At 43.5% G+C, this 12,243-nt stretch overlaps 1 protein-coding gene and 1 non-coding gene across 2 annotated transcripts in view; both read left to right on the top strand.

Annotated features, from left to right (window-relative positions):
* The window catches only part of LOC126272182 (uncharacterized), a 1,390,907-nt gene that overhangs the window by 693,670 nt on the left and 684,994 nt on the right, over positions 1–12,243 (top strand). The window lies entirely within an intron of this gene.
* Trnat-ugu (transfer RNA threonine (anticodon UGU)) lies at positions 1,023–1,096 on the top strand. Its single transcript has one exon. It is a non-coding gene; the product is annotated as a tRNA-Thr (tRNA).

Here is a 12,243-nt window from a genome sequence, read left to right as displayed (position 1 = left end):
TGAGCGCCCCCACAAACTAATCATCATCATCCAATGCAAAGGGTGCACCACGAAGGGTACAAGCAAATGGTCCGTTTCAGACAGACAGGATGAATTATTCAGGAGAAAGAGCTTCACAAATTTCAGCAAATCATAAATGCCAGACTTTGACCCTCGCGCAAGCAGTTATTCGGCATGGCATTGATTGACATTTGTTGTATATCCCCCTTAGGGATATCGTGCGAACTGTCACTAAAGCTGGTTCTACTCCAGTCAGTGAGCTATCAGGCCCAAGTTGTGTCTGGAGACGTTTTCGACAGGGGCACAACCTGAGTGTCGCTTGCCATACGGCACGACGACCAAGACATTGAAGTTATAAGCAAATCTAGACCTTTCGCTGCTTACAGGCGTTGATACATATCAACGGGGACAGTTGAAAAATTTGTGCCCCGACCGGGACTCGAACTCGGGACCTCCTGCTTACATGTCAGACGCTCTGTCAGACTTTTTTTTCGATGTAGTTCCTTTGCGTTTTGGTCTGGGCGGACGTCACAAGACATCCGTTCAAGTTGATTGTTGATTCCTTGACTCAGTTTTCTTTTCATTATTATTACAGAGAGCACGCAAGCCTCTGACCGAACACGCTGAGCTACCGTGTCAGCTACTGAGCCACCGAGGACACAGACGATAGTGCGACTGCAGGGACTTAGCTGTGGCACGCTCCCCGTGAGACCCACTTTTCAACTTTCTGTCCACACACTACATCCGTAGTGCCCTTGCCCACCATACACATTATTCACGGCAATAAATCTGCCGATTCCCAGAAAAGTTCGGTCAATTTAAGTGCATCCGCACTGACGACTACCGGTAAGCCTTATCTATATGACGCTGGTATCTGTGCAGATATCATTGGTGATTATGCAGCTCTCGAGGAATAAAGTGTGTTGACAGATAGTTGAAAAGTTGTTGTCAGAAAGTTGAAAAGTATGGGTCTCACGGGAGCGTGCCAGAGATAAGTCCCTGCAGTCGCACTATCGTCTGTGTCCTCGGTGGCTCAGATGGATAGAGCGTCTGCCATGTAAGCAGGAAATCCCGGGTTCGAGTCCCGGTCGGGGCACACATTTTTCAGCTGTACCCGTTGATATGTATCAACGCCTGTAAGCAGCGAAAAGTCTAAGTTTAATTATAACTTCAATCTTAGAGAGCAGCAAGATCACCAATGACATCTGTACAGATAGCAGCTTCATAACCAAGACATTGGACGAACATCCACAACAGAGCATTATACCAGAGGCTGAAAACACCACTTCTGTTATAAAGTTGTTTTATTATCACACGATCGGTTTTGGGGCTCTTGTAAGCCCATCTTCAGGTGCCATAACTTACTGCTGTGGCTCCCGAGAGCCTCGGTGGACGTGTAGCTACTAGGCGCGGTGTGCTATGTACACTCCTAGAAATTGATATAAGAACACCGTGAATTCAGTGTCCCAGGAAGGGGAAACTTTATTGACACATTCCTGGGGTCAGATAAATGACATGATCACACTGACAGAACCACAGGCACATAGACACAGGCAACAGAGCATGCACAATGTCGGCACTACTACAGTGTATATCCACCTTTCGCAGCAATGCAGGCTGCTTTTCTCCCATGGAGACGATCGTAGAGATGCTGGATGTAGTCCTGTGGAACGGCTTGCCATGCCATTTCCACCTGGCGCCTCAGTTGGACCAGCGTTCGTGCTGGACGTGCAGACCGCGTGAGACGACGCTTCATCCAGTCCCAAACATGCTCAATGGGGGACAGATCCGGAGATCTTGCTGGCCAGGGTAGTTGACTTACACCTTCTAGAGCACGTTGGGTGGCACGGGATACATGCGGACGTGCATTGTCCTGTTGGAACAGCAAGTTCCCTTGCCGGTCTAGGAATGGTAGAACGATGGGTTCGATGACGGTTTGGATGTACCGTGCACTATTCAGTGTCCCCTCGACGATCACCAGAGGTGTACGGCCAGTGTAGGCCAAACACGCATACGACCATCATTGGCACCAAGGCAGAAGCGACTCTCATCGCTGAAGACGACACGTCTCCATTCGTCCCTCCATTCACCCCTGTCGCGACACCACTGCAGGCGGGCTGCACGATGTTGGGGCGTGAGCGGAAGACGGCCTAACGGTGTGTGGGACCGTAGCCCAGCTTCATGGAGACGGTTGCGAATACCCCAGGAACAACAGTGTCCCTAACTTGCTGGGAAGTGGCGGTGCGGTCCCCTACGGCACTGCGTAGGATCCTACGGTCTTGGCGTGCATCCGTGCGTCGCTGCGGTCCGGTCCCAGGTCGACGGGCACGTGCACCTTCCGCCGACCACTGGCGACAACATCGATGTACTGTGGAGACCTCACGCCCCACGTGTTGAGCAATTCGGCGGTACGTCCACCCGGCCTCCCGCATGCCCACTATACGCCCTCGCTCAAAGTCCGTCAACTGCACATACGGTTCACGTCCACGCTGTCGCGGCATGCTACCAGTGTTAAAGACTGCGATGGAGCTCCGTATGCCACGGCATACTGGCTGACACTGACGACGGCGGTGCACAAATGCTGCGCAGCTAGCGCCATTCGACGGCCAACACCGCGGTTCCTAGTGTGTCCGCTGTGCCGTGCGTGTGATCATTGCTTGTACAGCCCTCTCGCAGTGTGCGGAGCAAGTATGGTGGGTCTCACACACGGGTGTCAATGTGTTCTTTTTTCCATTTCCAGGAGTGTATGAGCGCAGAACAGGCAGTGGCTACACGATTTTAAACTTGAATATGCTTACCTGAACAAGACGGTTTGCTCATGCACTGTTGCATTCAGTCCTTGTAGAAGCATGGATCAATCTTCAGGCACCTTAATTTAGCGTAGACATAAGAGTGAAATAAACAAACAAATTAATAACAGCATTGAGAATATTAAAGGAAGAGCCTTTTAATATGGACCTGAAGGATAATGACATGGGTTAAAACAGACACAATATTCGTTTATTCAAATCTCTCTCAAATTTATTCCTAGTGGTGATCCCATACAAGTTATTGAACACAATATAGATACATGAAACCAAAATGATTGACATTACAATGCTGCCAATAGCGAATGTAGACTTAAGGCACTCAACCCTACAGCAAATTACTTTAACTGCAAGAAGATATTAACATTATTCTGGCCATGGAAAATGATTCTGAATAACGTGTTAATAAATGTGCAAACACAAAGGATCAGAAAAATAAAAATAGCAACTTCGATCATAGCAATTTCATGACGTAAAAAGAAACAAAGTTACACAAAGAATAAGTTATAAAACACATAGCATAAGAAATCTTGTAGAAGAGAGCAGAAAATGAGGAAAGAAGAAAGGAAGAAAGCACAGGAACAAGGAAGGATTTTACATTGTACTGTAGTGTAATCTTAACACTGTTTAATCGCAAATAACGTAATCCAACAGTAATTAATGTATTCAGCTATTTATGTGCAGTGGTTACATTTTGTCAGGTTCAGGGCCAGTTGCCAGTCCTTGCAGGTCTACTTCTACATGGATACTCTACAAATCACATTTAAGTGCCTGGCAGAGGGCTCATCGAACTATCTTCACAATCCTCTATTATTCCAATCTCGTATAGCACGCGGAAAGAGCGAACACCTGTATCTTTCCTTACGAGTTCTGATTTCCCTTATTTTATCGTGGTGATCGTTCCTCCCTATGTAGGTCGGCGTCAACAAAATATTTTTGCATTTGGAAAAGAAAGTTGGTGAATGGAATTTCGTGAGAAGATTCCGTCGCAACGAAAAACGCCTTTCTTTTGATGATGTCCATCACAAAGCCTGTATCATTTCTGTGACACTCTCTCCCATATTTCGCGATAATACAAAACGTGCTGCCTTTCTTTGAACTTTTTCGATGTACTCCGTCAGTCCTATCGGGTAAAAATCCCACACCGCGGAGCAGTATTCGAAAAGAGGACAGACAAGCGTAGTGTAGGCAGTGTCCTCAGCAGGTCTGTTACATTTTCAAGTGTCCGGCCAATAAAACGCAGTCTTTGGTTAGCCTTCCCCTCTTCAATTCCTTCCAATTTAAGTTGTTCGTAATTGTAATACCTGGGTATTTAGCTGAATTTACAGTTTTTATATTAGACTGATTTATCGTGTAACCGAAGTCTAACGAATTCCTTTTAGCAATCATGTGGATGACCTCACACTTTTCGTTACTTAGGGTCAACTGCCAATTTTCGCACCATTCAGATATTTGTTTAAATCACTTTGCAATTTGTTTTATCTTCTGATGACTACTAGTCGATAAACGACAGCGTCAACTGCAGACAACCGAAGACGGCTGCTCAAGATTGTCTCCCAAATCGTTTATATAGATAAGGAACAGCAAAGGGCTATAACACTACTTTGGGGAATGCCAGAAATCACTTCTGTTTTACTCGATGACCTTTCCTCAGTTACTGCGAACTGTGACCCCTCTTCCAGGAAATCACAAATCCAGTCACATAACTGGCACGATATTTCATAAGCATGGAATTTCACTACAAGCCGCTTGCGTGGTACAGTATCAAAAGACTTGTGGAAATCCAGAAATACGGAATTGATGTGAAATCCGTTCTCAATAGCACCCAACACTTCATGCGAATAAAGAGGTAGTTGTGTTTGGAAAAAAAATGGCTCTGAGCACTATGGGACTTAACATCTGTGGTCATCAGGCCCATAGAACTTAGAACTACTTAAACCGAACTAACCTAAGGACATCACACAACACCCAGCCATCACGAGGCAGAGAAAATCCCTGACACCGCCGGGAATCGAACCCGGGAACCCGGGCGTGGGAAACGAGAACGCTACCGCACGACCACGAGATGCGGGCAGTTGTGTTTCATAGGAATGACGTTTTCTAAACACATGTTGACTGTGTGTCAACAGACAGTTCTCTCAGAGATAATTCATAATGTTCGAACACATATATGTTCCAAAATCGTGCTGCATATCGACATTAGCGATATGGGCCTGTAATTTAGTGAATTCATCGTACTACCTTTCTTGAATATTGGCGTGACCTGTGAAACTTTTCGGTCTTTGGGTACGGATCTTTCGTCGAGCAGTTGTATATGGTTGTTTAGTATGGAGATATTCCAACAGCATACTCCGAAAGGAACCTAATTGGCATGCAGTCTGGACCAGAAGACTTGCTTTTATTGAGGGATTTAAGTTGCTTCACTACTCCGAGGATATTTACTTCTACGTTACTCATGTTGGCAGCTGTTCTCGATTCGAATTCTGGAATATTTAGTTCATATTCTTTTGTGGAGGCAGTTCGGGAGGCTCCGTTTAGTAACTCTGCTTTAGCAATTTTGTCAGCGATGGTATTTCCATTACTATCGCGCAGAGAAGGCATTAATTGTTTCTTGCCACTAATATATTTCAAATACGACCATAATCTCTTTGGATTTTTTGCCAGGTTTGGAGATATAGTTTCGTTGTGGAAACTGTTATAAGCATCTCACATTGAAGTCCGCGCTAAATTTCGAGTTTCTGTAAAGGATCGCCAATCTTGGGGATTTTGCGTCTGTTTAAATTTGGCATGTTTGTTTCGTTGTTTCTGCAACAGTGTTCTAATCCGTTTTGTGTGCCAAGAAGGATCAACTTCGTCGTTTGTTAATTTATTTGGTATAAATAACTTAATTGATGCCGATACTATCTCTTTGAATTGAAGCCACATCTGGTCTACAATTATATTATTAATTTGGAATGAGTGGAGATTGTCTCTTAGGAAGGTGTCAAGTGAATTTTTATCTGCTTTTTTGAATAGGTCTTCCTGTATTTCATCACAATTCTTCGGCATTGAACCATTCTGTTGTTCTGATAAAGCCTCTCGGAGTTATCGATGTTATCCAGTAAATCAGATATGTGTATTGCAGACCGTTAAGATCGTAAAAAATTGTCTTGGAGTATCATTGAAATTATATTTACGCCTATCAATTTCGTCGTGTTTAAGGAGTTAATGAGTTCTATCTACTAGAAAGTCCTGAATCAAGTCACAAATATGTTCAGATATACTCTAAGCTTGTATTTACTAGACTGACAAACACTGCGGAACAGTATCGTATGTCTTATGAAAACTGCACCAAAATGGGAGTCATAGAATCAGTGCGAACTGCTTCACACGGTCTATATTTGTGGAATCCATTTTGATTTGTACAGAAGAATTTTTCCTTCTCCAAAAAGGTCATAACGCACAAATATAAATGATGCACATAGTTCTACAACTGAGTGATTTCATCTACATATACCTGTAATTATACGCTACTAGCTGACAACGGGAATGATCTGCGCCTTCTTCCAATCACTTTCTTTGCTCGAGCGACCTATGATGAACCACTGCTAAAAGTGGAACAACGTTTCGCATAATTTCTGGAATCTCATTGTTCTCTCATACGGTCGAGACACTTTCAATCTATTAAGCGATTTATTGTTACTTGTGGCGACGCAGCTGTGCCGTCAAGAACTGTTGAAACTTTCAGCGTGTAGTTTGTGCGAGATGCGGATGTGTGAGGCGGTGACTTGTATCAGGCCTTCCTCCTCACATTTTATCCTACTTGCATACGAGAAACTCTTGCTCCATTTACTTTCCGATTCAGTTTCCTCATGTCAACTTTTCACCGGTATTGCACGGTGATTACGTGAGCGGTTAGGAGCAGCTTGTAGCAACGTCCTGTACCCACCTCTCTGTACATTACTTAAAATTTCGTTCTTGTATCAGATTTTTCCCGTTACATGCATATAGTCTTGACGAGGGGAAGTCATTTTAGTTTTGGTGAAAATAGGAGAGTTCACACGCTTTTTAAGAGCTGCCGCTCACTCAGGAGGCTTCTGCTACGCTAGCAGGCAGCAGTCAGGCGAGCCTGTCAGGCATTATCTTCCTGGCTCAGTCCCCGGAGACAGAGAGCTGCTGTCTTCTATAGCAGAGCAGGAAACCACTGGTCTCAGGGGGTGAAGTCTTTGCTTGTTAATAACCTTTGGGTGAAGTCTTCTGGTTTTATTCTGCTGTGTGTTGTCTCAAGACTTGGTTCTTATCTTGGGAACGCTATGCGAAGTCCAGCAAAGTTTCCAGAATTTCCTACAAATGAGTCCCTATACATGTATCTCATTGGTGAATACATCTTTAACTTTATGGTGAGAGCTAGGGAACGGATTTCCAGACCTCTGATTGGAGGAGCACTTGGGCCCTTTCTGGAGCCGGCCAGAAAAAATTATGCGGGGTGCCTTTCCGAGATCTGAAAATAAGCTACCAAAAGCTGAGAGAGGTATTCGTATCCGGATTGGTATGGGTTTTCTGATCCGAACTTCTACTTGTTGATGCTACTCTGAGCTCAGCGCTCGTACGTGTTTTTCTTGAGTTCAGCCCTCTGCCAAGTCTCTCAAGTTTAACTTTGAAGTTACGCGCACCTGCGGCGAGTAATCACGAAAACGATGAGATCCGCGATTTGCAGCCGCATCACTTCGGCTCAGCCCAGCAACAGCAGCGGGCGTAATTCGGCACATCCTGACTTGTCGGCAACCACATCAGTGGCAGTCATAGTAAGGTCGCGTTAGCAACGCACACTCTCGACTTCCGAAATCGCGATATATTGAGGGAAAAGGAGCTCATTTATGATTTCTATATTTTAGTATTCGAAACTTTATGTACGCCCTTCACGCACTGTTGTGCAAGTTTTTCTGCAATCTGATTTTAGATTGAAATGAGATTCTTTTCGTAGCCATATGTGTTTTCTTTCGCAATAGACTTAACTCATTGGAGATGATCCGTCAAACGACGTTTCTTTCTGATTGTCGGTTTATTCATTGATTTGTTGTGTGTTTCCGTTTGAATTCATACCTTTTCGCGTAATTACATAACTTTTCAATCACTGTTGAAAACTCAATTCGTGTTATTTATGTACCTGGACACCATCTCAACCGTAATTGTACAGCATCATGCTGTTGGCAACCGTAGCAATCTTTTACTTTCTTATGGCTGCTCCTTTTTAATTATGTAAATTCATTATAAAATTGTTTTCTGACCTCGACGTTTATGTGTCATGAGTGATTTTTACACACAGTTGGAATAAATATTATTTTAACAGATCAAACTCTATTACTCAGCAACCATTAAAGTAAATTATTCTATTGAAAAGTCCAGGTCCACCATAAGCAATAGGCGAGGCCCCCTGACGGGCTCAAGAACCTATGAAGTAACGTTTTCCGATGTGCGCGGCTGTTGATTATTTTTTAACTACCCTACTTGCTTCCTGGGGTAATCTGTCTTTCTGTATGATCTGGGGTGGTAGGTTCAGCATCAGTCTAATTTGCACCTACGGAGCACCTGATGAACAAGAGGTAGTGATCACAGCACACAGCTTCTGGAACTAGTGTTGCAGCCACAGGATTACTAGTGACGGGCGCCACAGGTCGCCGAACGCCAGCCGCTCAGCTTGTCACGGCATCTCGCTCGTGTTGTCGTGCATTCCACCAGTCAATTCTCCTAGCGCTTCCTGGCCGCTTTCCAGCTGTGCATGTAGTGTACAAGCGCCGCCCGCTATATGTATTGCAAACAGAATCAGGCGATGATGGGGTTCGTCACACCAATTCGACGCCACAAAGCGCGGCTTATGCGCCTTATAGAAACACTGTTAGCATGTTGCGCGCCATTTGTGTCGCAGTTACATCGGGTGAGTCACAATTAATATCGAAAACTGACACGGGAGAAAGTTCGTTATAAGAGAAGGAAATATCTTCCCAGCAAACTTTTGTCTGCAAATCAACAGTTTACGAGATAATGGCGAAAGGGTGATTATGAGACGTCAGTGATTTAGTTCGAAATGTTTTTCGGTTAGCTTCACCTGTAAATGGGCTGACATTTCATGCATGGGCACCTCAACAGGAAGTATAACACTACTTCAGCACGTTACATACTATAATTTACTGTGCACACGTACCATACAAACAAGCATTTCCACGCGTCGTCCTCGCATTTAGGCGCAAGTAGCGTCGCCCCGGTTTCGCACGGGTGGGTGTAAGTATCAAGGGCCGTCCGCCTTGGCTGGCGTTGCGGCAAACCTTTCTCGTGAATCAGTTTTTGCTTGCGAAAACACTCCTTCCAGGATTTCCTGAGATTAGTCTTCACATGCAGACAGAAAAACTTGGCGGGGAATTCAGTTAATCACACTGCAGCTAATTTGCACGAAATATTTATAAATTATTTACACAAACCTTCGTCGTCACTACTTTTATTAGTGAAAATCGTATTAAAATCCTAAGGTAGTTCCTGAGATTAACCTTACATACATGCAGACTGTAAAACGCGGCAGGAGACATTGATTTATAGTAATATATAGAGTTTGATGAAACTCTGCAGTTTCCCTGGAGTTTCGGTGTATGTTTACTGCTTTTCCAGCCAGATAACGCCTCCTGTTTAACTGACCAGCTCGTAGCTCCCATCAATGCCACGAGATGTCACTCCAAACGCCAGTTAAATATGGAACCGAGAATAATAAATACATTACATACTTAACATAGCTATAATAAGGAATACTCAAATGAAAACGCCAGAGATGGGAAAAAGGTAAATAACATGTTTATTAAAAAAAGCTCTGAGCATTAACATCTGAGGTCATCAGTCCCCTACACTTAGAACTACTTAAACCTCGCTAACCTAGGGACATCACACACATCCATGCCCGAGGCAGGGTTCGAAACTGCGACCGTAGCAGCAGCGCGGTTCCGAACTGAAGCGCCTAGAACCTCTCGGCCACCGCGGCCGGCATATGTTTATTATTTCAAAAGTTATCGTCATAACTATTAGTATACACTTATTCCCCCATGAGACAAGAGAGTCAGTATCTTCAGGGAAAAAATGTTTTCTGTTGGCTACGGAAACCCAGGCAGACCCACATGTTGCCAAAGTGCTTTTCGACTTCGCTGCAGACGTTCCGGGGGGAAATCCTTACATATCCTCCATACAGGCCTGATCTCTCCTCCATGCGATTTCCGTATTCTTGCAGTCCTGAAGAAAGTCATTCGTGGCATTTGATTTGCGTCGGGCGAAGAGGTGGACGCCTGGGTACAATCAGACGTAGGCAACTGCAAACATTTTACATCTTCAAACTTCCTGGCAGATGAAAACTGTGTGCCGGACCGAGACTCCAACTCGTTAGGTTCTTCAAGGTTCGCAGGAGAGCTTCTGTAAAGTTTGGAAGCTAGGAGACGAGATACTGGCAGAAGTAAAGCTGTGAGGACGGGGCGTGAGTCGTGTTTGGGTAGATCAGATGGTAGAGCACTTGCCGGCGATAGGCAAAGGTCTACAGTTCGAGTCTCAGTCCGGCAGACAGTTTTAATCTGCCAGAAAGTTTCATATCAGCGCACACTACTCTGCAGAGTGAAAAATCTCATTCTATTTTACATCTTGTCTCACAGTGGGATAAGTGTAGGATCTATTAATTTTTATTACTTTTGAAATACTTACAGTTCATTAACTTGTTTTCTTTATCTGTCTCGTTTTCATTTGACGGTCCCGAAGTGAATAAGTCTGTTAGTGAAAGCTGTACAAAAATCTCCACAGTAGCTCCAGAAATTAGCCTTCACATACAGAGAGAAAAACCCATCGGATGACTTACATTTAGTAACATGTACACACATTGCACTCCTCTCCGCAGTGAGTTGCGAAGTCTTCCGAACATTTCCAGATAATCTTGCGAACATTGAACGATATCATCGGCAGAGCTGTACACTTCGGTTTTGATATGAGCCCTGACAGAAATCCGCATGTCGCAGGTCAGGCGATGTTGAAGGGCAAGCTATAGGCTTCGCTCGACCCATCCATCTTCGACCGTACGGGCGTATTAGATGTTGTCTTATGTAATTTGAAAAATACACTGTAAGAAAAAATAGAAAGACGCACCATAAAGGAAGTATCCGAATGGGACGAATATCGGTAGAGATGATGTATATGTATAGACGACCTGGAATCTTAGTGACTGGAGTAGAACTGTCTTCAGTGATGACTACCACTTCGAAATGAGCCCAGATGACGAGCGAAGAAGAGTCCGGTTATAACACTGCAACCGGTTTTACGTAGCGTGTGCAATAAAATGCCAAATTTGGTTCATTACGTAGGCAACTATTCCCCAACAGAAGAAATAGTCCTGTCACGGAAAAGCCACGTATAACACTACTGTCCGCTGCTGGTATACCATAACCTTAAATTTGGAGGCAGTTCGTACAATGAAATTATCTTGTTAAAGCAATTATGGGATAAAGCAACAGAGCAGTATTACCCTCTGAGAGGAATTTTGTTATGTTGACCGTGATATACCTAACTGAGGTGGCTTATCGGAAGTGAAAGTCGAAATTACGTCAACATTTAAACAGTAACAAAAAAAAAGTTTTACCTATCTACACTGTTCAGTGAATAAAGTAAACGGTCGCCAGCCTAACTAGGCAACAGAATGAGTAACATTCTTGTTCAAGAAATTGAAAATAAGTAACTTCACTGGGCAATCACATCTTATACTTTGTCACACGAAAGTGCAATAAACTCTGGCACCTGCATATGTTCACGTTAATGAAAGTGCTAACAGTTTAAGAGAACATGGTTTTTTGTATAATAGTAACAGAAAATGACATATACTTTTGCCTTCAAGGCTTAGTCAACTGAACGGTCTCAATAATATTACTACCAATATTCACTGTAGAATCATAAAATAGTCATAGGTTTAATATTACTTTTCAAACATTTTCCTATCTGACAAAAAATTATAAATGTAGTTCACTGCAAAATTATAAACTGGTCATAGGTTAAGTCTCTCTCTGTTAAATGCATTTTATTTAGAATGAAAATAAAATGGAATTCACTAACAGATTACTTCTCACTGTCATTTGAATAAAGAAGTTACTGTTTTCATAAATAGTTGTCTTTCTATTAATCGTTATGTAGCTTGAGCACGATAGACAAACTATATATCCTGTTGCAACATTAAGATGCACTTTTAATACACAAGAGGAAACCAATAGTGTACAGAATTTGACTAGAGTAGCAAAGGTAATTGAAACTTTCTATAATTAAGTAACTTTGTGCCTTTGAACTACTTTCAGTGCGAAGGGAGGGGGGGGGGGGGGGCGCCTTAATCTTGACCACTGTAGCACAGAGCAAACTAAACACACTTTCATTACATCAGTGAAACACTTAGCAAGTA

The sequence above is a fragment of the Schistocerca gregaria genome, chromosome 5 (assembly GCF_023897955.1).
Source record: "Schistocerca gregaria isolate iqSchGreg1 chromosome 5, iqSchGreg1.2, whole genome shotgun sequence".
NCBI classification, from domain to species: Eukaryota; Metazoa; Arthropoda; class Insecta; order Orthoptera; family Acrididae; genus Schistocerca; species Schistocerca gregaria.
This window is presented reverse-complemented; position numbering and strand designations above follow the sequence as displayed.